We start from the raw sequence: 26,742 nt of genomic DNA on the forward strand, positions 1-26,742 counted from the left end.
ATCCCGGTAATAAGGGTGTGTTCCGGAATCCTCCTGATTCCTCTGACTCCTTCAATCCAGCTTCTTGGGCCCATTCCAGCTTCTTTGGCGGAGCCGAACTTGTTCGGCACTACTTCACAGTTCAGCTGGACCGAAAACCAGTTTCCCTGGGCCGTAAGCCCATTACCTTCTATCCTTTTCAGGTCGTCTTCCTCAATCGATGTCTCTCGTTCCCAATCGATTCCTCCCGTCCCTAATTTCTCCCCGTTGACCACCCTCTGCTCTGTCGATCGAGTGGGCAAGTTCCCGCATCCATGGATTGGCAGTGGCGCTCGACGAGGTGGCCCACCTGAGCGCAGCCGACGCGTCGTCGTAGCACTGTACCAGGCAGGGACGGGGTCCTCAGGCGCCGAGAGAAGGTACGCGACGCGCGCGAGGACACGCGCCTGGCCACACCAGCGGCTGAGGAAAGCGTACTCCGGCGCATCCGCGGCTGATCCGGCGAAGCAGCCAAGCCAGCGACGAGGCCGCCGCCATGGAGGTAGATCACCAGGGTGAGCTTGTCGTTTCACTGCTACAAAACACATCATAGGTGGCGGGCGGGGAAAACCTGTCACTGATGAGGGGTCATCAGTGACGGGCGCACAAAACCCGTCACTGATGACCCCTCATCAGTGGCAGGCGTATCAAGCCCGTTACTGATGAACCATCATCAGTGACGGGCCTCGCGCGTCCGTAACTGATGAACCCTAATCAGTAACGGGCACAGAGAGCCCGCCATTGACGATCACGTATGAAAAATTGTAAAAATCACAAAAACGCACATTAGTGGCGGGCTTTACATCTGTGCCCGCCACTGATGACCACTTGTGCGGCTTGGGCCCAACCCATTTGCGGCCCAAACTGTCCATCCTATATAACAACTCCTCAAACCCTAGACTTCATTCCCCTCCTCTTAGCCGCTTCTCTCCCTCTCTCTGGCCCGAGCGCCCCTCCTCCCCCTTCTCTTCTCTCCACTGGCCCGAGCGCCCCACCTCCCCCTTCTCTTCTCCACTGGCCCGAGCGCCCTCCCCCCTTCTCTTCTCCACTGGCCGCGAGCTCCCTCTCCCCATCTCTCCCCCTGGCGAACTCCCTCCTCTCCCTTGTCTCACCCGAACAGCGGCGCCCGAGCTCCCTCCTCTCCGTCGTCTCTCCTCCCCCGCCATCCTACATCATGCCGGCCATGGATCCGAGGAGGGCACCGCCGGATCCGCCTCCCTGCGCCATGGATCCGAGGAGAGCACCACCGCCCGCCACACCACCTCTCGTGGTAAGTTCTCTCTTCCTCTCTCCTTCTCTCTAACTTTCCCTCTCTAACTCTCTGCCTCGCAGGTGTCGTGGTGGCCATCTCTGCCGGATCTGGTTCCCCTGACCAGGCGAGCCACTGGTTCCCCCTCTCCTCTCTCAGTTTGTCTCTCCCTCTCTCTGATTTCTCTCTCCCTCTCTCGGATTTCTCCCTCTAACTCGCTTTCTATTTGGTTTACTCTGAGAGGAGGAGCTCATCGGAGAGGAGAGGAGAGGAGGAGCTGCTCGTCGTTGGAGAGGAGAGGAGGAGCTCGTCGTCGTCGGATTTGTTTTAGTTTTAGGTTCATTTTCATTAGTTTGGATCTGATTCTGTGATTTTTTTGACCGTATGAATTCTCATTCCGGCGACGGGAACGGATGCTTTTTTCATTCTATGAATTCTCGTTCCGGCTGGCGATTGGAACGAGGGGTGCCTGCGAAAGTGGGTGCTTTTTTTTTAAACCGTGAAAATGTTTTTAGTGTCGGTCGTGGTGTTGTTGCCCGCCACTGATGTCTTACTGATGATACCCACATTAGTGATAGGAAGTGAGTGACGGGCCCTCGGCCCGTTTACTGATGTACTTTTTCGTCTGTTACTAATGTAGATTTCTGTAGTAGTGTTTGGGGCGGAGAGGTCCGTGGGGAGGTAGAGGTGCGCCTAGATGCCGGTGGCCGGATCTATGGTGATTTCCTTTGAGGAACGTCGGTGGCTGGGGAAACTGTCAGAGGAGATGGAGATTGGAGGCAGCGGCGAGGAAGGCCCTCCCAGCAACCAAGGAATGGGGAGAAGAAACAAGAAATCGGGAGAAGAAAGAAGAGCAATGAACCGTTTTTCACTTGTCGGTGGCAGGATGGCTGTAATTTTTGCCTGCTTCACGTTTTGCTGTTCCGAGAATCCTCAAAATGGTCGCTCCATATTTTGTACACAAAAAAGGGCCAGCTTCACGGATCTAGCTCTGCGGAGCTGGGCTGTTCGGTGCTGCTCCATCGCGGATTTTAGAGAAGCTGGAAGCTGGAGGATTCCCGAACACACCCTAAACCTCTCCTTCAGTTTACAAGCTCTATTTCTAAAATCACCATAATCAAAATGTAACATCCCAGAATTTTCCCATTTTAGAATGTTAAATAAAATAATTATTTTAAATAAAATATTGCTTTTGGAAATATTTTGGTTGTGAATTTCTGAAGGATTTGAAATTTTTAGGACTTATTTAAATTATTCCACACCATGTTTGAATATTCAACAAAAGAGTGGATTAATATGACTATCCAAATTATACAGCATGGTTGGGACATTTATATAAGTTCAAAGTATTTTATTTGGAACCATTTGCATATTATGATTTTGTCCGGACTATTATTCGCATCTTAATAAATCTTATTTTTTTTGAAAGATTTATTAGCACACTAAGTTTCCAATTTGGATGCCATGACCATTTGAGAGCATCGTTGGAATATTTAAATCAATTAGAAATAATTTCCGACGTTTATTTAAATATTAAAGAAAGGGAATAATATGACTTTACCAAGTATATGGTTGGAAAACATATTTAATGGTTCACCTATGTTTTCTCGATATTTGTTTTGTTTCCGAGAGGAAACTATCAAATATTTGGGAAAAGGATAACGTGACATCCTCATGTGCAAATGTTATTCCAACATTTATTCCGTCGTTGAGAGTGGGATAACGTGACTTCCCAAATATATATATATAGTTGGAAACATCTGCGATGGTTTACATGGTTTGTGATTTGGTGTTATAAAGCTAGTTGGGAATTTAGTAAACCATACACATATTATAAGATTTTATTTGGAGTTCAACCCAATGAGGGTATTTAGCTAAGGAAGGGTTAGTGCAAAGTATGTCAACCCAATATGTTTATTGGAGTTTAAACTAATTAATGAAACAAAGGTTTCATAATAGATTTCAAAATCTATTTTATTTATTACTTATAAAGCCCTAATGACAATTATATAAGAAAAGTATTTTTACCTATTTTATTTTGGAAGAATTCAACTCCCAAAAGCTCACACTTTTAAGGATTTGAATTTACAAATTTTCTAAAATTTATTTGGACTTATTTGGAGTTACTAATCAAAAGTTATTAATAAAAACAGAAAATAGAAAAGGAAAAAAAAAGAGAGTTTGGACCGACCCAAACTGGGCCGGCCCAACTTACCTAGCGCCCCAGCCCAGCCGGCCGTCTTCCTCCTTCCGCACCCACGAGCAGGCATGCACACGCAATCTCCTCCGCAATCCCCGCCCTTCCTTATTCCGTTTCGCGTCCAGGTGCTATGAACCTAAGCCCACTACTCTCTTCTTTCCATTCCTCTCCTTAACTTCCCCGAATCATGGCTTCCAATACCATTAAGCGCTGGTGCCCCGAATGCCGCCCGTTGGCATCCCGCTCCCGATCTTCTTCCATGACCGATGAAAGATGATTCCGAGCGCTTCACTTCGAGCCCCTGCCCATTCTCCCTCGTTCTCCTATTTTGAGTTTTGCCTCTAGAGCTGTGTGGAGCCCGTAGTCGTGACGTCCGTCTCCGCCCGTCGCCACCGCCATTGTTGCCGGTGAGCTCTCTCCGAAAGTTCGTTTCACAATTTCTTTCGCCGGTAGACTTCTATGACCCTCACCTACCCCTTTGACAAGGTTTTGCGAAGAACCGTCACAAGTGGCCACGACGTCCCCGACCTCATGCCGAAGCCACGCCTGGAACTCCGTCCGTCACTGTCCGGAGATACTACGACCGCGTAAGCCGCGTCACGATGTCCGCCTTGACGCCATGCACGTCCCTAGCCTCCTCACCGACCACATCGACCCTGCCGGTGACTCCTTTGCCATTTTCTGAACTCCGGCGAACTCCGTTTCGGTGAGAAAACTTTCAGCATGATCTGTTTTGATTAGCCCTGTTTAGAAGACCATATCTTTTGACCTGTGTATCTTTTTTGGCTGAATCTTTCTGTTGTAGTTAGAACACATCATTTTCCATAGGTTAGATTACTTTGTATACCCCGTCTCAATAATATTATGTAGTACATCTTCGTTTGAAATTGCTATTCACAGCATGTTGTTTCTGGATTAGCCACATTTCGAAATTCATATAAATTGTTCCATTGATCCGTTCGGTTCCAAACCTTTTGTAGTTCATCAATTAGATCCTGTTCTACACATTAGTGTACTTGGTGCACAAGTTAGGATTTTTCTACCTAAGTGCATCTTCAATCAAAAGTCGTATCTGTTAACACTGTCACATCAGTTAGCTGTCTTCCGGAGCCTATATCTTTTGAGACATTACTTCAAATTAGATGATTCTGTCATGTCAAGATCAAATCCAAATATACATCCTAGACCTCTTTTAACACCTTTCCAAGTTCATCCACACTAGTGCATCGTTGTTGCAAAACTGTATCCTTAACAGCCTCCCATCCTCAACCGTTTCTCTGTCGCGACAGACAGTGTGCTGTTTTGAGTAGCTTCATTCCAGGCCTTGTATCTTGTGAACCATAGTTCCTTTTCGGCCGATTGTTTCTGTGTTGTGTAGAGCACACCATGATCTGTAGTTTAGACTACTTGGTGCATTTTTTACCACACAGCCACACTAGTCCATGCCCAACCAAATTTTGTATCTGTTAACACCGTCTTATTGATTAGCAATGTTCCAAAGCCCATACATGTTGATCCATAGTTTCAAACCAGTTCATTCTTTCTGTTGTGACTACGGTACACCAAACTATAATTTATGGATCACTTTTTACACCTTCTAAATTTCTTTTTCAGTATCCCATGACCCCTAGAAAGTTGTATCTGTTAACAGTCAATGACTCCACCGTTTCAACTCCGGTAGAACCCAAACCATGTTCCTACCTCTTAGGTCTATGCCTAGGATAGCCTAACAGTAATTAGGTACTGTTTAATTTAAACTTCGTATATTGCTTTGGTTCTTTATTTGGAGTTATGGTTTGGAGTTGTCAAATGGTTATTTATTATTGCTTTTCGTTCTTCGCAATAGATTATACGGAGTGCGGTAACTATGAGTATCAAAAGAAGAAGAATACAAAGACACTAATATGGCAAGTTCACTTTGATCATCATCCTATTATTTTATTATGCAGTAGTTTTTATTAGTAGCATTGTTAGGATTATTATTGTATCTATGCTAGCTATGATTTCTCCTAATAGTATAGGATACCCTTGCCATGTCCTCATGCCAACGTAGTAGTAAATGCTATGCTATGTTAGTATATGAGGGTGGTATTATTACAATGTGATGATTATTGAATTAAAGTATGGTTTTCCTAGTGTATGGCAAAACAAGTTATTCAATAAACCGTCCTGGGTGGGCTGCTTTGAGTACTTGAGATGTATGCGACGTCAGGTCCATTTCTATGGGTCCATTTCTATGAGTCGTCTCGCCATTTCTATGGGAGCGCCTGCGTTGCAAATGTGGGATGCCACCCAGGGTAACCAGAGACTGGACTAGTTTCCTATTTAGTAGCTTCTAGTACAATCACATGGTAATATGGGCTCTGCCAAGATGGATGTAAGAAATATGAACCCGGATCCGAGGTGACATCGGTATGTAGCAGTGTAGGCGGAGGCGCGTCCCTCAGGTGGTCTGGGGGATTATGTTTTGAAAATTCCTGTAGTCGATGCCGTTGCTACTCTACCCTGAGGACAGCAAGGGATTAACACGTCGATTTCTTGTGGGGAATGTGTACAACCTCTCGAGAGTGTCAAACTAAGTACTTAGCCGTGTCCCTGGTTACTGACAATTTTGAGCAACTAGATTTGGGGGTTGTAAGGAAGGTCTCACTCATTCTAATTTCTTAATAAAATGAATGGTTTGAACTGGGTAGGAGCATTGATGTGTCTACTCAATGTGCTCTAGGTTAATAGGAGCATGGGTGTGTCTACCCCGTGTCCAATAGAGATAAAATTATTTGTTTAAAAATGATAGGATGAAACATTGATGCTTTTTCGCAAAATGCCGGAACCCCACCTTGCCAAATACTGCATATACTTGTTAGGTCTATTATAACCCTTTAGTGAACTTGCCAATACATTCAATGTATTGACCTCCTAGTGGCTGCAACGTTTAAATGTTGCAGGTGAACCAGGTGAAGAGTGAGGTACGAATTGTTAGGGTTGCGAGTTTACATTCCAACATGTTTCGACTGTGGAGTTGTTATGGGACTCCTGTATCTTCTACCTTCCGCTGCAAGATTCTATTTACTTTTGAGCTAACCCATGCGGTTATGCAATATGTAAGGTATTATTAAATTCTGGATCAATGCGATGTAATATACTTTTGACCTTTGTATCTTGATATTACATCTTGAAACTGTGTGTGCTAGCGAGTCGATCCAGGGACTAGCACGGTAAGCACAGAGATCGAACCCTGTACGGGGGCGGTCGCTTCACAAAATATTATTTTTTTCAAAGTGGGATTTGTATTAGAAAACAATAGAGTTTGTATTACAATCACGCATAACGTGGCTCATCATGCAGGAAGGCAGAGTCACGCAAAACCCCACTACACCACACGCTGCGGTACCAACTTGCAATATTATGAGCGGCAGCATTATCAAAGCCTATTGATCTTACAAACTTGTATGCCAGGATCAAAGAGCATGATTTGTTTGATATCCTCATAAATACCACATATGGCCGAACGATCATTCTCCGTAGAGTTAATGGCCACGGAGATAGCAAGGTAATCCGTTTCAGGAGTGGCCGGAAGATCAGACACCGAGCGAAGAGTGTTGATGCCTTCCAAGCAAGCAAGAGCTTCGGCCGTTTCTGCACTAGGACGTTAATGATGTTTCAACCAGACACCAAGACTTTACCGGTATGATCGCGAACCACGGCTCCCTAGGTAGCGGAGTTGATCGACTCCAAGAAGCTAGCATCCACAACATGCCTTGAACCGTAGCCTCCCAGTTTTTGGTTTGGCCGGTAATCACAAGAGGCTTCGCCGGGCCAACACTACTACAGAAAACCCCATCCGTGATCTCCCTCCATTGGCGGTTAAAACGGACCAAAAAACACACCGCCACTGGAGGCCTCTCGAGGCATCCACGAGGGCTACCAGTGGCGGTGACTATCACCGCCACTGGCGCTGCTCGTGGATGCCCCATATGTTAGCAATGGCGGGCACCTGAAAAACCCGCCATTGGTGAGTTCGCACCTGATGGGTTAGCTACTCGGCCAACCGTGACCTTCCCTTGACCGCTGCAGCACCAAACTGATCACGTTTCGTACTCCAGCGGCCTGGGAAGTCACTGTTGACTGGTTAGCCACCGATAGGATGGGCGGCCGAATCCATTTTATGTTGGTCAGATCATTTGTAAACAAGCGATGTGGGACTAAATTTCTCAACAGTGGCGGTTGTTTCTTTGTCACCGCCACTGGCAGTGGCTATCTTCCAATGGCGGGTTCAAGAAAATGACCGCCACTGGTGAGTCGGCACGTTATGGGACTACCCAGTCAACAGTGATCTTCCCTTAGCTGCTGGAGCACCAAACTGATCGCGTTTGGTCCTCCAGCGTAACGGGAAGACACTGTTGACTGGGTAGCCACCGATAGGATGGGCGGCCGAATCCCTTTTATGCTGGTCAGATCGTTTGTAAACAAGCGAGGTGGGACTAAAGTTGGGGAATTGGTGGGAGATCACCAGTGGCCGGTATAATCCTACCCGCCACTGGTGAGGCCTCCAGTGGCGGTTTATTTCTCCGCCCGCCGCTGGAGGTCACCAGTGGTGGTTATTCGGTTTGCCCGCCACTGGAGACCTCCTTATATATAACCCATGTACGAGCGCTAAGCTGTTCGAGCTCGCGCGTCTGTCTTCGACCAACTGCGGCTCTGCTTCTCACCGGCGGCGAAGCCCTGCCAAAATTTGATGGCGGCGGTCGGAAGGTAGATCTCCCCCCCCCCCTCTCCTCCCTCTTCCTCTCCCTTCTTCCTCCTATTCTTCTCCAATTTTGCAAAATGGCCATTAATGTTGACTTGGCCGCCGGCGGGAAATTCGGCCCCGATCTCTCTCCGGCGGCTCTCCCGGGCTGCCCCCACTGTCTCTGGAGCTCCCCCTCACCCTAGTGATGATCTTCCCTCTCTCTCTCGCTTTAATTTTGCTCAGATGAGCTCCCTCTCTCTCTCTCTCTAGATCTCTCTCTCTAGCTCTCTCTCTCTGCAGCTCTCTCTCTAGCTCTCTCTCTAGCTCTCTCTCTATATATAGCTGGTATGGGGGAGCTTAGCCCCTGGGGGTTAGCCCTAGGGTTAAGCTTAACCTCGGGACCAGTGTACGTGCATGTTCAAACATATTAAATGTGTGTTGACACCGGCCTTCGTGCCGTGTATTTCTTATGTGATGTGATACCAGCCGTCGTGCCGATGTGGGTGGGGGTAATTTGTTTTTGATGCAGGCATCGAATTTCATAGTGCAAAATGCTATTTTTTTTAGCAAAGGTCATGCCGAAATTTTCCATTTTTCTCGAGCAAGCTGATTTGTTTATTTTTTTAAAAAATTGTGTTGTAGCTCGATGGGCCGTGCTTGGATGTACGAGGACAGGTTACGTGTTGAGTGGATAGAGCGGCTGAAGACTTTTGTCGATGCCGGCGTGGAAGATATGCATAAGAAAGGGGGTGATAAGATGTGTTGTCCCTGTGTGAGATGTCGGAACAGCAAGCTGTACGAGGCAAAGGATGTGGAGATGCACTTGCTCATGCGGGAATTTGTGTCAGGTTATTCAAGGTGGACTTCTCACGGGGAGGATGGCATTGAAGCCGATGGCAGCATTGAGATGGAAAACATGGAGTCTGACGACCAGCCTGGTGAAGAAGCATACCGTGGCCTGGATCCAGTACAGGACATTCAAACTGGCAGGATGGTTGAAATGCTGGACGATCAGCATCTGCAGAATCAGTTGGATGACCCCGAGGATGAGAGGGTGTCCCGTAAGTTCGAGAAGCTGAGGGAGGATGCCGAGACACCGTTATATGAAAATGCCGGCGTGGATAAGAGTGTGCTAGAAGTAACGCTCGAGCTTTTGCGTATAAAGGCAAAATACAACATCGTGGACTCGGGATTCATGGAATTCTGAGTTACCTACGTACGGTACTTCCTCCGGGCAACAAGTTGGCTAAGAGCACGTACGAGGCGAAGAAAGTTACATGCCCACTCGGGTTAGAGGTCATCAGATACCATGCTTATCCGCTGGGCTGCATCATATATAAGGGCGACTACAAAGACATGCACAGCTGTTCGGTATGCAAAACATCCCGATACAGGAAGAAAGACCCCAATCCTGACGGCGGCGAGGAGGAAGAATTGAAGCGTGGTGCGGCGGCAAAGATGGTCTGGTATCTCCCTTGTGGCACCAGGCTGGAGCGTTGGTTCCAGAACGAGAAGGAGGCCAGGTGGTTCATCTACCACGACGCGACTCAGGCGGATATCGATCCTGAGGGCGTGTACCGCAACGATGATGGAGTCCTCAAACACCCCACAGATGCGGCTCAATGGAGGACTCTGGACGACGAATTCCCCAAGTTCGGCGCAGAGCCCAGGAACATCAGGTTCGGGATGAGTACAGACGGGATCAATCCGTTCGGAAACTTGAGCAGCAAACACAGCACATGGCCGGTGATCCTGTTCATATACAACCTCCCCCCGTGGCTTGTTATGAAGAGAAAGTACATCCACCTATCAATGCTCATACAGGGCCCTAAGCAGCCTGGAGTTGATCTGAACGTGTATCTGGAACTGCTGAAGGATGGGCTCAAGGAGCTTTGGGAGAAGGGTCGAAAGGTTTGGGACGCTCATAAGAAGGAGGAGTTCACCCTTCGAGCAGCTCTCCTGACATGTGTGCATGACTACCTGGCGAACGGGAACTCATCGTGCCAGTCAACACATGGGTACAAAGCGTGCACAAAGTGCGGGGACGAGACAGACGGGTTGTTCCTGCAAAAATCAAAAAAGATTGTGTACATGGGACACCGTAAGTGGCTGGAGATGAAGGACCCGTGGAGGGATGATAAGAAAAGCTTCAACGGGAGGGCAGAGAGGCGGCACAAACCGAGGGAGTTGACTGGACACGATGTATACGAAATTGTCAGGGACCTCGAAGTCGTGGCCGGGAAAGCACAGCCGGCTGAAGGTCCAGATGGTGGTGGCCTTACGTACAAGAGGAGGTCCGTGTTCTGGGACCTGCCTTATTGGAGGTTCTTACAGAGCCGTCATACCATAGACGTCATGCATGTTGAGAAGAACGTGTGCGACAGCCTGTTGGGCTTGATGATGCACCACGCGGACAAGTCAAAAGATGGACCAAAGGCACGGAAGGACCTGCAGTGGATGGGGATAAGGGAGAAGCTGTGGCCGATAGAGGAAGAGGCGCCACAGGAAAGCAAGGATGGTGAACGCACGATATATACGCGATGCAAACCTGCGTGTTACAGTCTGAGCAAAGCCGAGCTGCATAGAATGTGCGAGTGTCTCCATGGCATCAAAGTTCCATCGGACTACTCATCCAGCATCAAGAAACTCATTGACATGAAGAGCCACAAGCTGGTTGGCATGAAGTCTCATGACTGCCACGTGATTCTCACGTAGCTACTTCCGGTTGCAATAAGAGGCTGCATGGAGCCATGGGTGAGAGAGACGGTCATGAAGCTCTGTGACTTCTTCGACATGATCGGCCAGAAGTCCATCACGATGGACTGTTGCCTGCAACTGAGGGACGCAATGATACAGATATTGTGCGAATGTGAGATGTTCTTTCCCCCAACGTTCTTCGACATTATGGTCCATCTGATGGTCCACGTCGCCAATGAGATCAGGAGACGGTTGGAGTGGCAGATGCACCAAGTCATGAGGAAGGGCCAGAGCACGTGGCAGTATAACTGCCGGAAGCTCATCGGCAAAGATTGGAAGACAGAGGTGAACAAGCACTGGAAGGGGATCTCGGAGGAGGACCGGGAGAGGTTCAAGGAGTGGGTCGGCTCAGATGAATTCAAGGCCAGCCAAAAATGGTACAAGGAGCTTCGTGAGAAAAGGCCCTTCGACCACCGCCTCGGCAGTCGTGGACGCCCCGAAAAGGAGAAGATGTGGGCGAAGGAGGACGCCGCATTGGACCAAGCCGGTATACAGCCGAGGGTCCCAACTTTGCTTCGCGGTGAGCGCTCCAGCAAATGGATGCGGTCGTCCATGACCGCAAATTAGTGGGCGGGCCTGGAGCCTATGTCAGGGAAGCAAGAGGCTGCACTCGTAAGGCCTCGTCCTGACATCTTCTTTTATCGGTTGGGCTTCTTATACTCACATATAACATTAACACCGAGCATGTTGTTTTTTGTATACAGGGTGCAATGGCAGAGTGGGAGTCGGATGGCTCCCACTCGTCTATCAACCAACAGTGGGATGATGCCATCAGCTACGCTCTGCAACGAAATGAGCACGGGGGCCATATGCGAGGTGTCGGTTCCGGGCCCTTTCGCAGGCAGATGGCGAAAGAGCAAGGTTCCCGCAAACGCAGAAGGACGTCCAACAAAGAACAGAGCTCAGAGGACCTAGATGAGAAGATCCGGGTGTTGGCGAGGGAGGAGCTCAGGAAGCTGATGCGGCTTGCAAGGGACCAGCGTGACGTCGACAACTTCATCGATCACGGTGTTTTCCTGGAGGCGCCCATCCAACCAACCCCACCCGCATCGGATCCATCCCCGCAAGGGAATAAGAGCACCTCATGCTCCGGCACCGAGTGCCAGCTTGACCCGCTTGGGCCACCCGACGAGAACCTCACGGTAAGCGTCTTCGCCCGCTATGAAAAATTGAGAAATACCAGTATCATGCTCCAATCCATTAATGATGTTGCCATGTTTGTCATGCGCAGAAGGGCGTCAAATGCCGGCTACACATGCCAATGGTGGGGAACCCTCTGGGCGCGCGCGGGTTGCTGCTGCCTCATACGACCGTGGTGCACCACGTGACCATGCAAGACGACATGGTCAGGGTGCAGGTGGACTCCGTGCTCAGGGGCTTCGAGGACGAACCGGTCCCTTATCCTCCGCACGAAGAGGCGACGACCCTAAGGGATTGCGTCAACTCCTACCTCATCTCGCCTAGGAGGTTGGTGGTCCTCGCTACGGAGCCGTCTCCATCTCCGTCCCCCCGCCTCGGTCCGTCTCCACCCGCCCGGCGCATGACGTCTCCGTCACCGCTTGGCGCCTCACCCGGTCCTTTCGATTACGAACCCGCGGAACGAGACTTCTCACCTACGGCGGAGTGCAGCGACGACAATGCAGGCCAAAATCCTCCGTCGCCGCCCAAACCCGATGCCCTAAAGCCATCCACACCAAGACCCGTCCCTCGGAGAGCCGCGGCACAATCGGCCCCGTTGGAGAGCCGTCCAAGTGCCCCTGCTGGGATGCAGGTCCCCCAGAAACCGGACAGTTCTGATTTCCTGAGACGCAGGAAAAACAAGAGGGGGACAGGCGGCAAGGCAAGCAAGGGCTCCTCCAAGGAGGCGAAAGAGTCATCTTCTACGGGAAGACAACCAAAGACCGCGCCGCAGATAGAAGGGATTTGGGAAGAGCGGCCAGACATTCTGAAGATGCCCACCCACCCCCATGTTGGAGATAGATTACCTGATGGGTCTTATTTCGTGGACAGGCGATTCTCCCAATTTTTGTTGTTCCACCCCGGACAACCAATGGTGACCCAGGATGACCTGTATCGCCTGCCACGGGAGATGCAAGAGCTCCCTGATAAATACATGAATGTGGCATCATGAGGCGCAGACCTCCAGAATCTGGAAATCAGGGTTCGAGTGCCAAAGCATTATGGCTTCTTCGACTCCAATACGGGGGAAATCCAGAAGGAAACGACGTTACCTTCGGCATTGACTTCCTTGACTTGTTTCACCTCTTCAACCGCAAGTGCCTCGACAACACCATATTAAGACTGTGGTGTGTACACTACACGAGGGAGGCCTGTAGGGTGAAGCAATATGGGATGGCCGTCGCCGACCCCCTACTCTTCAACGCCACTTTGCTTGGTCCAGACCCATTGTTGGCCGAAAGTAGAAGGTTGGCGATTGAATACCTCACTCAATTCATCTTGAAGCACAGAGGCCGCCATTTCGTATTGATATTGTACCATTTACAGTAAGTTGTTTTCAATTAGCGTGAATACATAAATATTTTTCCGTCGGAAGACTTCTTGTTATATTATTTGGCTAATACAATGTGCTCTTTTTGTGAAACAGCAGCCATTGGGTGACAATCGCCATCTGTCTCGATATGGGAGGGGTCACATATTTTGATCCACTAAGACGCAAGGGGAACGAACCACAACATGACTTTGGGCCCATCAAATATGTCATCGACTCAGCCTATCGCGACACGGTGAAATGGTACGGGATGACTGGCTTCAGCCGCAATCCTGATGCTCCCCTCAGGCACAATTTCAACTTCCCCTGCGAGCAACAGCCTGAAGGATCCATCTACTGCGGTTACTACTGCGCGCACACTATTCAGCAGATGATCAACGACTTCAAGCCGAAGGGGAAGAAGACCTTCGAAGAAGTGAGGAATTGGTTTCTAGCCAACGCCGAGTTAGGGCACAACTCTGAAATTCTCGTGTACGAGATCCAGAAGGACATCGGCGAAATCCTCAACAAGGAGGTCCTCAAATCGAGCGGGGATTACTACGGCGGCGGGATTGTTGCCAAAAGTGGCTAAATTGTGTGGAATACTTTTATTTGTGGCTCATTCTTTCAAACACTTTGTATACACATGCATGTGACTTGAATGTTTAACTCGTGTGGAACTTTGTAATATATTAGCTGCTATTTCTGTTTCTTTGATGTTGTATATTGTGCTGCTGTTATTATCTGTGCTGTGCTGTATTCCTGCTATTTCTATGCTACAGGAATATTTATTTTTATAAATAACTCATTTATTTTTTTCGGGAAAAAATAGTACCAATGGCGGTTAAGAATCACCGCCACTGAACACATAGCAGTGGCAGTTAGGCAGGACCGCCACTGGAAAAAGTTCTAGTGGCGGTGGCCATAGACCGCCACTGGAAAATGTCCAGTGGCGGGTATTTCGCCCGCCACTGATGTACTCCATGCACTTTTCGGGTGGTGCCGGAGGGATTTACAGTAGCGGTTTGTGGGTATTCGGTGGCGGGTATTTTACCCGCCATTGTTAATCTCGGAGCAGCAGTGGCGGGTATTTTACCCGCCACCGGTGCTAAAATCTCCAGTGACGCAGAGTTGGTGGCGGGCGTGATCACCGCCACCAACCCCATTTTTTGACCGCCACTGGAGGGGTTTTTTGGAGTAGTGCAACCAAGATTCCTTTACATTTTGCATCAATTATCCGGGAATTGGTTGTTCCAGCTGCAGCAAGAGTATCCAGGTAGTTGAATAGGAAGTGGGCAGAAGCCTCAACGGAAGCATCCCCTTTTGCAAAGATGATGTCATTACGAAGATGCCAGCCGCGCCACCATAGGAACATGACCTTAATGCGGCACTCAGAATTAACTCTATCCATTAATATTAGAACCCAATCTCTGTCGATATAAGAGAGGACGTCTATTTTAAATCTAGCGCTATTCAAGTGCTTTTGCGGCGCTATCAAGGTTTAGGCGGGCTCCCGCAACGCGATGATGAATTTTGCCGCAACACCCGCAATTCCGTGATAAGAACGCTCTTTCCCCACTATTTCCCGCGAAACTGCCTCCGCAATTTTGTCCACAATGACGCTATGGGCCTCCACTGGATCGGAATCAAACCCAAGGTAAATTATGAAAAAAAAAATCCCGTGACCAAGAACTGCAGGATGACGGGTCGTCTTCAGAATCTGCAGATGACATTGATATGCCTTCTCATGCTGTTTCTGAATAATTTGACCTTTATTCTTTTGTTTTGGTATTACCTTTTGTTGTTAAGAACTTCGTTCTGAACTTGTTTTCAAGTGTCATGAATTGTGTCATGGTTTGTTTCTTAATCTGAATTCTGAACTTGTTAATTATTATGCCGCTCATGCACTGTAGGCTGCAGCTGTCATGGTTAATTTTCATGCGAACTTGTTACATGTCTTGGTCCACAACTTATTATGGTTATATGATATTATTTTTTAATGGTTTGTGTCAAAATTATGTTGAATTTTTCTACTGAACAAAGCATATATGTCATTTCATATTCAAAATGCGAAATGCCTTAAAGGTCCGCAATCTAGCGCTTAATAGGATTTATAGGTTTTCAAAAACCTCCACGAAATGGTTTCAAGCGCGATTTAAAATCTTGGATGGGAGAGCCCATTGTTGACGAACACAATCACGGAGAGCTTTCGCTTTCGTGCAAACCATGACCGCATGGTAGCCGTCCTCAGGTGCGATGCCACATATAGAGCATGTGGGGAGGATATCCATGGCACGACGATGTCTATTTTCTTGAATCACGAGGGTATTAGTTGCTAACCTCCAAGCAAAAATTCTGATCTTCCGCGGGACGTTCACATTCCAGACATTTTCCCAAATTTTCCTTCCACCGTCGCGAGATGTACTGGCACCATTAGAATTTAAGTTCTGCTTCAGGTTTAGAGCTAGGCGGTAGGCACTCCGAACCGAGAAAATTCCAGTCATTTCATAGTGCCAAGCAATGAAATCGACCATTCCTACAGGCAACAGCTTGATCTTTAGAATATAATAATAAATTGGAATATGACACTAGCCTCTATGTTCTTATATAATTTTTATTTAACTTTCGTTAAGAAGGTTTGTAGTAGTAACTCTTTGCTATCAATATATGCCGTTTAACCAAAGAAATTAACTATTCTTGCACTTACAAATAGTTGATTATATATTTGTAAGAATTCTTCTCTAACTCATTTAAGCTAGCAAGGGAAGACAAAGGACACGAGAGTTAAAACCAAATAAAATACCTCATAGATCAATGATAGCGGAGGATGCAATTCATTCGCAAACTGACTTCCTCGGGGAAATTCACCATAAGATTAGCTATGAATAAACAATCTTATGTGGACTTATAATACTCACTTATAGGGTGTATTTTTACCGTTAAGACTAATTGACCATCAGCTACACTATTATACATAATTTATATTGCATAGACTTATTATGACTATATTCGTATTGAAGTCAATTATTGCAACAATCGTGTATAACATAAACCACGTAATAACAGAGTAATTGTCGGTCAAATTCTTATCTTAAAGAATAAAAATGTCCTTTCTAAACTTGGAGTAGAAAATAGTACATCTATTTAGGACTCATGTATTTGTATTTTCTTTTGTAGCGCGCAATACTAACATTTCTACATAAATTTTATAGGAATGTACTCTCTCCTTTTCACAAAGAATGGCCACATATATTTCGAGGTCGAACTTTTACCAATAATTAGACCACTAATATGTACATAATACTCCCTCCGTCCCATATTAAGTGACTTTCTATTACATATATCTAGATGCTTTTTAAGCATAGATACATCCATATTTGGGCAAATTTGAGTCAGTTAATATGGGACAAAGGGAGTATGTTACAAATTTTATACTGTTGGAAACGGTTTTTAAATACGAATCTAATGATATAATTTTTGTAGCACGTAGTACTCATATCATTAGTCTAATTGCTTGTCAAAATAAAATCTCGAAGTGTGTGCACGTCATTCTTTGTGAAAAGAAGAGAGTAATTGACGTCTATATGTACATATGATCTTTTTTTAGAATTTATGGAATTTGAACATTTTGATTTTTGATCTTTAAAGAAAAGCAGTCTCACTTGAGCCTAGGACCCATTCAGGGTTTCTGATTTTTAAGCGGTCTATAAAATCCGCACCAACCTGAAGTGGCATCTCTTACAGACAACTGATATTCATGTTTCTAAGAAGGTAAAAAGGATTGATTAAAGAATAAAGATCATCGTTTACAATCATCAGCTAGCTACCACAATGCCCTCTGGGAAGTTGCGCAACAAGAAGCTAGGCCTTGCGACCCTGACATCTAAACTAGCCAGAATATGACTACCAAATTCCGGTCAGCACACACAGTGACCTTAGTCTGTAGGACGTGTGAGTAATGCGAGCGAGAACGGCGCAAAACAAATACCGCCTGGCCATCTTCGTCTCGTAGCTGACTAGTCGAGAATGCTAGGATCTTACTAGTCGAGACCGCCGACCAAACCATATTGATTCACCTTCCCGTCCCAGTACCGGCCACCACTCGCCGTCGAGGACCAGTGCCGGTCCGTGATCAGCCTGACAAATCTAAGGATAGGGAATTAAATCCGGCCCGGTGGACAACTGGACACCATCTCGAATCGCTCCACTCAGCGGTTGCTTCTTTGCAGGCTGCAGCCGATGAGGACGTCCCGGGCTTGATTTCCGATTTGACAGACAGCCTTTGGGACTTGGGAGACAGGAGGACGACGCCCAGCTGCAGCCTGCTGCAGGTCTTCTTTCCCGCGCCTGTCCCCACCCACCTGCCTCTCTCTCTCTGGTCCCTAGATTTTGCTTCCGCAAATAGCAATTTTCTAACCAATTTAAAAGAGAAAGAAGCTCGCTGGACAACAGGATGGATAGCAGTGATTAAGGGCCCTGGCTTGAGGTTTTCAGGATACGATAAAAAAAATTATAAATATATAAATCAACATACCACTAACAGGGTCAATGTGAATTTAATAAAACTAATTTGTACTTGATAGATACGGAGTACTTCTATAAATCTGTTCAAACTATAAAAGTTTGGCTTCAGACAAAGTGTGGACATCTTATATTTTGGAGTGGAGCATTGGAAGCATCCCGTCGTTGTGCACGCAGGCACTACTACAAAACAGTGCATATGTGACGAGACATCAGTGATCGCGTCCGTCACTGATGACCATCATCAGTAACGGGTCTACCAAGACCGTCACTGATGACACACCATCAGTGACGGTCGCGTGCTTGCCCGTCACTGATGACCCTTCATTAGTGGCGGGAGCACACCACCCGTCAGTGATGACCCCACATCAGTGGCGGGCGTACCACGCCCGTCATTGATGAAAAATTGCAAAAATCACAAAAATACACATCAGTGGCGGGATTTACATCTAGACCCGCCACTCATGACCCCTAAAGACTATTGAAATTTGAAAAAACATAACTAACTCCTAAAAAACAGAAAAATGTGAAAAAATAATTGTTGAAGTCTTATTTTTTTCTTGTTTAACACAGTGGATATGGTAACATTTGAAAAATGACATATATAGTACAATCTTGTTATTTCCCATAGTTGAACTTTAGGTTTTAAGCCAAATGACCAAAATTTTGTCCATTCTATGTCATAGTTCATGATAATGTATTAATTTTTTGCACAAAGGTGCATCTTCTGATGACAAACAACATTGCCAAAGATCTTTACAAACGCATGGTTTAAAATACGATTTTCCATTTTTTAAATGCAAAAAATTATATTTCGGTCCATTAGTGACGACTGTTATAGTTGTGCCCGCCACTGATGTAACTTTGGGCCAAACCTGAGGCCCAACCCAACTCTTTCCCTATACAAGTTAACCCTAACCCCTCCCCACATATCTCTCTCTCCGTACCTCCCTCTCTACCGCCGCCACCCCTCCACCTCCCTATCTCCCATGATCTTCTCCCTTTCCCCATCTCCCCCGATCTCTCTCAGAGTGGTTCTCCACCATCTCCCCCGATCTCTCTCAGACTGGTTCTCCACCGTCTCCCCCGATCTCTCTCAGACTGGTTCTCCACCATCTCCCCCGATCTCCTCTCTTCCCCCATCGGCCCATCTCCTCTCTCTCCGTCTCCCCCGATCTCCTCCACCTCTCTCCCTCTCTACCCCCGCCACCACTCCACCTCCCCCTGTTCTCTCTCTGCAGCGGGCCGGCGAGGCACAGCTTGTCCCCCGCCGCCTGCCACGAGCACGGCCGCCCGCCCCGCCTTGCAGCCTGCCGCGAGCCCCGCCGACAGCCACTCGCCTCGCTGCCCTCGCACCGGATCTGAAGAGGCCGCCGCCCCCGGTACGCATCTCTCTGTCTCTCCCTCGATTCTTTCTAAAGTCTCTCTCTCTCCTAGCCGAATCTCTCTCTCATTCTCTGTCTTTGACTCTTTTCTGCAGAGCCACGTCGTCAGAGGATGGGAGATGAGGAAGTGGGAGAAGGGAGGAGGCAGCGCATGGCCCATGCTCGAGTTCCTCCTGCTGGATAAGGGAGGAGGAGGCGATGGCCGGGACTAGCTAGGATTTGAGTTTTGTTCCAATTTTTGTACTAGGGTTTCTATCAAAATTGTTGTTTAATCCATGCTCTGTTTAATCCGTGCTCTGTGTTCATTCTTACCTATTTGTTGTGATTTGTTACATCATTTGGTTAATTGGTTAGATTTATGCCAGCGCTGCTCTCAGCGTGAAGTACTCCTTCCTGTTTGCGTCCCAAACCACTCTGCCAGGGTTCCAAAGCTGCTTGAGCTAATTTTTCACTAGCTGCAGATACACATTTAGGTCAGCTCCCGGCTTCTTTGAACCCTGTATGAGCATGCACAGGAGGATATATTTCCTCTTCATGATTAACCATGGAGGAAGGTTGCAGACAAACAAGATCACTGGCCATGTGCTGTGCTTGCTGTTCATGTTTCCGAAAGGATTTATCCCATCAGTGCTGAGACCGAACCTCAGGTTTCTGGGCTCCTCACCGAAATCAGGAAATGCCTTGTCGAAGTTCCTCCACTGAGTCCCATCGGCAGGGTGTCTTAGGACCCCAGGTTGCTCCTTACGGTAGTGCCCGTCAAGATCGATTGCTGCCTGGGCCGGATCGTGATGGACGAGATACTTCGCGTCCTTAAGGTTCTGCATCCAACGCTCAAATCGGCCACCGCACAAAGATAACAAACAGTCTTTGCCGGCCGACCCTTCATTACTTCTTCCCCACCATCTTCGCCAGCTCTAGCGTTTTTCTTCTTATATCTCGATGCACCGCATATGTGGCAACTCTCATGGTTCTCGTACTCTTCAATGTATACCATGCAGTTGTTTGGACATGAATGATGTTTCACGCAATCTAATCCAAGCAGGCATGTAATTTTCTTCGCCTCGTATGTGCTCTTACGCAACTTTTTTGGAAAAAACGAAGCAAGATAACTCAACAAGTACATGAAGCACTTGTCTGACCAGCATGATGCTGCCTTCAGTCTCAGAAGTTCAAGCGTTACTTCGAGCATGTTGTTTCCTTCTCCAGCTCCATCATACAAGGGTGTGTTTGCGTCATCCACCAGTTTTTTGAACTTCAGACATTCTGCCTCATCGTCGGGGTCCTCCAGCTGGTCCTGTAGGTATGGGTCATCTAGCATTTTAGCAATCCTACCACGTGGAGCTCCGTCACCTTCCACATTCACCTCCTCATCGACCATTAGTTCCTCCTGGGGATCATATGCAGGCCATGATCATCTTCGCTGCCGCTACCGACATCCATCGCATCCTCCCCGTGAGAAGTCCAGCGTGAATAACCTTCCACAAAACCCGATGCCAGCACATGCATTTGAACATCTTCAGGCTTCATCATGGATGTGTTTCCACATTTGCGACATGGACAACACATCATCACAAGGCCTTTTCTTTCCATATCAGCTTTGGCGACTTCAAAAAAGAATGCTCATTCAGTTATCCAACCAGCATTGATTCTTTCCATGACATACATCCAAGAGCGGTCCTTCGATCTACAACATAATTCACAAAAAACACAAAGCAAGATAGTTAACCTAATAATTAAAAAGGGGATTAAGGGGTTAATTAATCGGGGGTTAAGGGGTTAACTAGAAATTTGAAATTTGAAGCTAGGGAGTTTGAAATTGGGGACATTCGAAGAGAAATTGGAGGCTGGAGAGAAAGATCAGTGGGGAGGGAGAGCTCGCAAGGGAGAGAGAAGCTTGGGGCGACGGCAAGGAGGGCACAATTTGGCCGGCGACCGGAGCTCAAAAAATAGAGCTTCATCGGCGGCCGGTGGCCGAATCTAGCTAGCTAGAGGACGGAGAGAGAGAGAGAGAGAGAGAGAGAGAGAGAGATCTGGGTGGGGAAACAGAGGAGAGGGAGGAGAAAGCTCGCGAGGCCGGAATTCATGGCGGCCGACGGCCGGCTGAGCTAGCAAAATAATGGCCGCCGCCGGCCTGCCGAGGAGATCAAGAAGAGAAGATAAGATCGAGATGGGGCCGTGGGAGAGAGGAAGTAGAGGAGAGTTACCTGCTGGGCGCCGCCGCCATGGATTTCGGCCACGGCTTCACCGGCGCCAGAGGAGAAAGTGGTCGCAGCTGGTCAGGGAAGACGTGTAGCGCGACCAGCTGCAGTTCTGTTCGATCTATTTAAATGTGCGTATCATCAGTGTGGGTCGCACATTAAGCGACCACCACTGATGAATCACCGCGTATCTCTGGCGGGCGCTCGCAGCCGACCGAGAGTGATGTATAAAACATCAGTGGCGGTCGGGGCACAAGCGACCGCCACTGATGAATCGCCGCATATCACTGGCGGACGCGTTCGGGCGACCGCAAGTGATGTACAAAACATCAGTGGCAGTTGTCCCACGAGCGACCGCCACTAATGTTTCTCGCCATGAATGATGGTACATCAGTGCGTGTCGCGACCCGTCACTGATGTTAGGCAGGTCGAAGATGGGCAGGCCCGTCTATTCATCAGTGGCGTGCGGAAATGTGACCGACAGTGATGAACATCACTAGCGGGCGTTCCGGACCCGTTACTGATAGGCAGTAAGATATACTTCGGTTTTTTTAGTGTTCTCAAGCGCGACACAGAGGTCAGCGTTTCTACTATTGTAGCTTGATTCTGGCGGGATTCGGTATTAGTTTTTTTCGCAAAAATAATTCGGTATTAGTTCTGTCTGTAATTTTTTTTTGAAAATGTTTTATTCTGTAATACTCCCTCTGATCCTATATTGTTGTCGAAATACTACATGTATCTAAACGCTTTTTATGAATGAATATATCCATATTTGAGCAAATTTGACTCAAGAATTTAGGATCAGAAGAATAACTATTATCTCTGTTTCGCCACAGCTTCAAGTGAACGTCCTGTCCTTGGAGGTGCAGCCTAAAAAGGCAAACGATGCTGCTAAAATTCGAGGCTGTTCCGTTGCTCCTCATTTTCCTGCGGGGCACAACCACGGGGATGCTACCAATGCTTCTAACGAAAATTTCTGGAAAGACTCGTTCAAAGATTGATAAGACCGTAGTTAAGCTGCCGAAGCTATCAGGATCTAGCACGGGTACAAATTTGGGTTCTTGTGAGATAGCGTGATGTCGAAAAGTTTGCTCCGTTGGTCCAAAGCTGTGCAAATATTTTTTGAGGTAACTCTGCAGATGTTTGGTCTTTGAAGAAGCTGCATGCTAGTGTTTTGGCACATGGACTTGGCTGGGATGTGATCCTTGGTTCTAAGATTCTTGGCTGCTATGCACATTTAGGTGCCCTGCCAGATTCAAGGTTTGTTTTTTTTGAATGGATATCATATTTGGGCAACCTTAAGTTACTTAATATGGGACGGAGGGAGACGATGATCTTGTCCTATGGAATTCTGCTATGGTTGATTATTTCAGAGCTGATTTTTTTTTTAATAAGAGATTAAAGTTGCGTCAGATTGAGTTGGACGGGAAAACTATTACCTTTGGTTTGAAAAGCTGCGCTCATCTCAGCAATTTGTGTTTTGGTGAAGGATTGCATGTAGATCCACTGAAGCAAGGCTGAACCCTCCCACGAGCCTGGAGATGGCGTCGAGCTCCCGGAGGTACGCCTCCTGCTGGGGGCACTTGCCGCCGAACACCGCCCTGGCGATGAGGTTGTTGCTGAGCGCAAACAGCTTCTGGGTGAGGTTGACGACCGCGTCATCAGCAAGGACGGACTGGACGAGAGGTTCGCCACCTCTTCCTGCTTGATGGACTCCATGCATGCGCTGCACCTGCCTGGCGCTGAGCACCTCCAGGACGCAGACTTTGCGCATCTGCCACCAAGATGAGGCCTTTGCCGCCGCAGCTGACGACGTCGAGCGTGGCACCGCGCGCCCAGCCGGGTCGCGAAGACGAGGTCGTTCGTCTTGAGCACCTCCATGACCGCGGGCCGCCTCGGGGCTGGACACGACCACGGTGGCCTGAGCAGCATGAGCCCTTGAGCAGCATGAGCGGGTCGTGCCGGCGTGACAGGCGGTGCGGCATGCCGGTCATCAGGTGGTGGAGGCTGCCGATGATGGGAAGGTTCCATGGACCTGGGGGGAAGCTGCTGCTTGGTTCCGGTACGGTATTCTTCTTCTTACCACCCGCCTGGAGAGCTGGAGGAACCGAGGAACAACCACAGGAGGAACGTGGCTACGGCGATCAAACCCAAGCTGCCGTAAGAGATCAAGTTGATCCATGCAACCCATTTTCGGCTGGTCCAACGGAACTGTGTGCGTGCTACTTAGAACAACCCCAGCCGTCCCCCATTTCGCATCCGGCCTGCCACTTTTTTCGGCCGTATGGAGGGGGCGCCGGCTAGATTTTGTTTTTAAGGTCCAACCGTTTCCCAGCCGGCGCCCCAAACGCCTTCCCAAAACAAATTTTACAAATATTGCAAATTGAAACAAGCACATTATTTGATAAGTTTTGAATCACATTTCAAACAAATTTAATCAAATTCAAGCAAATAAATAAGAAAAACAAGACGTTTCCTTGGAGCCTCCACAAATGCTCGACCAGATCATCTTGTAGTTGCTGATGAGTACTGGCGTCTCGAATTTCTTGCCGCCGGGTGAGGAAAGTAGCAAAGGCGGCCGGCACCTAATAATTAACATTGGCTAGAGGACCCATCCGTTCATACGGTTCAATGTCAAACACCGGACATTCCCGCTCGCTCTCAATGATCATGTTGTGCATGATCACACAGGCAGTCATGACCTCCCACATCTGATCTTTCGACCAAGTGAGAACAGGCTACCGGACGATGGCAAATCGATCCTGCAACACACCAAATGCCCGCTCGACATCCTTCCTGCATGCTTCCTGTTGCATCGCAAACCAAGATTTTGCTCCTCCTGCGGGTGCGTTTGAGATTGTCGACCATCTTGGATAGATGTCATCTACCATGTAGTATCCCTTGTTGTACACATGGCCATTTATCGCATAGTTCACCGGAGGAGCGGTGCCTTCAATGAGCTTGGCAAACACATTCGAGCATTGCAACACATTGATGTCATTGTGCGATCCTGCCATACCGAAGAAGGCATGCCAAATCCACAGATCCTGATCGGCCACCACCTCAAGCACCATACTGCATGATCCTTTGTGGCTTTTATACATGCCCTGGTGTGCAAATGAATAGTTCTTCCATGACCAATGCATACAGTTGATGCTGCCAAGCATACCTGAGTATCCTCTTTCTGCATTATGTGCCATGATCCGAGCTGTGTCTTCTGTAGTGGGTGTCCTCAAGTACTGCTCTCCAAACACTGCCACAATTGCCCTCCAGAACCTGTACATGCAATCGATGGCCGTGGACTTGGCCATGTGGAGGTAGTCGTCCTGTGTATCGGCGGAATTCCATAAGCAAGCAAATGGAGGCATACCGTGCATTTCTGAATTGATGTGAAACCGAGTGTGCCGACGGCGTCCCTCTTCAATTTGAAGTAATCATCGTACTCCCGGAGGCACTCGGCGATCTTCAAAAAGAGCTTCCGAGACATTCTAAAACGGCGCCGAAAGATCACATCGTTGTGCAATGGATCATCGGCGAAGTAGTCGGCGTACAACATGCAGTAGCCTTCTATCTTTTGCCTGGCCTTGCTCTTGCGGCGGCCCTTCCTTGATCCTCCCCTTCCCGGCCGCTTTGCATCTTCAGCGATGAGGGCAAGAAGCGACGAGACGATGAGTTGATGCTCTTGTTCGCCGCCGGAGGCAGCATCATCGGCAGCGGCGACTTCCTCGTCAAAAAGTGCAGCGAGCATCTCTTCGTCGTCCGAATCCATGGCCTTGGCAAATCGCCGAATACCTTGTGAGCAGAAAGCGAGGAGGTGGCCACTGGGTGGGCACCGACGCGGTTTTGGAACTGGCCAGCAACGGACGACGGAACTGGAACTGCGGCGGCAAAGGAAGATCTACGCGGCGGCAGGTTCGGGGGTGGAAGTCGCCAGTGAGAGGTGGTTCCGGCGGCGATTCGGGGTGGAAGTCGGCGAAGCTCACACAGAGAGGGGCAAATAGGGTTTGTTTTTGGGGTTGTGCCACTGACAGTGCTGGCCCGCGAGGTTTTGTGCCCGAGCCGGCGCCCCCCCTCGTCCCCCCGTGAGTTGGGTTCAGCCTGGGGGCGCCGGCTAACTTTCTGGGCCGCGCCAGATGAAAAAACAAATTGGGAAGGCCGGCTGGATCGGAATTTTCGTGCCGGCGCCCCCCAAGTCCTTGTAGGGGGCCTATAGGGGGGGCGGCTAGAGATGCTGTTATAGTGCAGTTTAGATCCAGAGTCTCACGGCATGTTTTCCGCACGTGACACCTCCAGCACAAGTCCAGATCCCGACATACGGAGTATATGACAACCACAACAACGGGACGGGAGTAGAAGGAGCGGTGGGGCTAGGACCACCCTAAAAAGGCCACAACGGCACAAAAGCTTAAACATGATGGCACGTAGAAGCCACTTGTTGGCAGTGGCAAATGCAGTGTTAGCCAAGGCATTCGTCAACTAATATAAGCCCTGCTTCATATCATTCAAATACTTTAAACAAGTTCTGGGAACTATTGACACGCCATGCATCTAATCTCATGAGTACACCTTCAGTTCAAATGCAGTGGTATGTGAGTAAAGTATTACTTCCTCCGATCCATTGTACTAAATCAACGATCGACACTTGTTATGATCGAAGGGAGTAACAAAGTACTAATAGATCTTTATAACTACTGTGCATAATACTACAGCATGGGCAGAGCTATGTTATAATTGTGATGTCAATTGACACCAATGACTTGTTGCAAATCCTTTAAAAAATTAGTGAAGTTTACTAAGAAATGACATGATCCCCCAAAACAGGCCGGCCCACAAAACGTGTTTCGGTTTACCCAAAAAACGAGCCGAGCGGCCGCATATATGGCTACTAGTGGTCGTTTTCGGTGTCGATCCCCCACTCCCCCGCCGCCCAAAATTGCCGCCAAACCCTGCCCCACCACCCAAATCCGCCGCCCTTTCTTCATCTTCTCCAACTCCGGCCACCCAAAACGACGCCAATGGTGGATTCCGTAGCCTCCTGGGGGTCCGCCGTTTGCCGTACCGCTTCCCGCATAGCAGCGGCCGCGGCGGAGGGGGCGACGACGAGGCAGTCCGCCGTCGCTCCATTGGGGCTTGGCGGCGCGCCGCCCGCTAGAGGGAGAAGCACCGGCATACCAGCCGCCTCACCGAGCGCCGGTAC

Source organism: Brachypodium distachyon, chromosome 1, assembly GCF_000005505.3.
Source record: "Brachypodium distachyon strain Bd21 chromosome 1, Brachypodium_distachyon_v3.0, whole genome shotgun sequence".
NCBI classification, from domain to species: Eukaryota; Viridiplantae; Streptophyta; class Magnoliopsida; order Poales; family Poaceae; genus Brachypodium; species Brachypodium distachyon.